Raw genomic sequence first — 1,447 nt, 5'->3', positions numbered from 1 at the left:
CCTAGACACTACAGAAAATGGGCTTAAAGTGTAAAAAACCGAACTTCTCCTTTAAAACCCCAAAAATATCCGCTATGGGATAGACTGCGACTTTAACCTTCAAACATTTAATTTCCCTTGGGATGAAGTATTTTTCATTTAATTGAGAAGGAAATACTGGTTTTATTTAATACGTAACACCAGGTTGATCTGCTAGCCTCAGTGGGACAGAATGGGAGAGAGAAATAAGAGCAGAAAACTATGTGGAAAAATAGAGATGGAGCATGAGGAGAGAAAAAAAGACGGCTTTGTTTGCCTTGCTCGTCAGATTGCCCTGATGTGATGAGTTCATAGTTTATGACATCATCAGTCAGTCACAACCTGTCAAAGAAACGTTATAATGATCAATAATCATTTCTTTTTGCTATTCCTCTCTATCCAAAGTTCAGGATCCTATTAACTGTTGCATTGTTGAGCAGGTTAACTAACTAACTAGCAGCCTTTTGGTTTCAGTCCTTTCTAGAATAACAGGACTGGTTTAAGTTTATTAGACTAATAAATGTGGAGCACAAAGTCATTGGGCTTCTTGCTCTTTCTCTCAATACCTGGGAGGCCTGTCTCTTCTTTCTGAGACTAAAGCTGGGCTTCAGCTAGACTGGTCACATTGTTTAACACATAAACATGTGAATCAGTCAGTCTGATGATAAAATACACATTTATTATCAGAAATTAGTCAGTAATAAATTAAATAGTATACCAGAATGAGCTTCTGCTTTCATGAGCAGCCATGTCTGTTCAACTAAAAATGTCTTTATTTTCTATCTAAAGTAATTGAGAATAACTGTGACTCATTCCAATGGTTCATCTATTCAGAACAACAAATGCTTTCAAGGAAACATTTCTGATTTTGTCTGTCGGTCAATTAAAACAGATGATTTCTCTGTCTTCCAGATCATCTGACCAGCCTCTGCCAACATGCTCCGCCTCCTGGTCCTCCTGTTTGCAGTCATGGCGCTGCCAGGTATGCACATAGAGGCTGTGATGTCTGATGGCCCCGTTATTAAAACTAGTGTAGAAACACGTCTAAAGTCTTTATTTCTGACTTAACTGAGTCAAATATCCTGACCTAACCTTCAGAACAGTGGAAATGATGAGAGGTTTCAACATACTTTCAGTTGAATCAACAAAAGACTTTAAAGATCTGATAGAAGAAAAACTTGATGTGACAAGTTGGTGACAGACCTTAAGTCACATCTCTCATGTTTCTGCAGGTGCTGCTGGACAATTATTTTCCAATTCTGAGTTAAACATCAGCTCGTGTCCCATCACGTATTTTGGACAGAAGTACGAAACACTCTATGTAAGTATTGTGCTATAACTGGAATTCAGACAAACATAGAGCTGGACTGAGAGGATGACCAGCAGGACCGAGGGACACAGAACCAGCACCAGGCCTGGGCCAAGTCAC

At 39.1% G+C, this 1,447-nt stretch overlaps 1 long non-coding RNA gene across 1 annotated transcript in view; it reads left to right on the top strand.

Moving 5' to 3' along the window:
* Nucleotides 1-1,447, top strand: part of LOC107097444 — a 14,793-nt gene that overhangs the window by 11,919 nt on the left and 1,427 nt on the right. Inside the window, exons 3-4 of the long non-coding RNA XR_001481835.1 lie at nucleotides 931-1,000; nucleotides 1,251-1,339. This is a non-coding gene — a long non-coding RNA (uncharacterized LOC107097444). The remainder of the gene's footprint in view (nucleotides 1-930; nucleotides 1,001-1,250; nucleotides 1,340-1,447) is intronic.

This window comes from Cyprinodon variegatus, unplaced genomic scaffold (genome assembly GCF_000732505.1).
Source record: "Cyprinodon variegatus isolate N-32 unplaced genomic scaffold, C_variegatus-1.0 Scaffold696, whole genome shotgun sequence".
Classification (NCBI taxonomy): domain Eukaryota; kingdom Metazoa; phylum Chordata; class Actinopteri; order Cyprinodontiformes; family Cyprinodontidae; genus Cyprinodon; species Cyprinodon variegatus.
The sequence above is the reverse complement of the archived record's forward strand: the minus strand, read 5'-3'. Positions and strand labels throughout refer to the sequence as shown.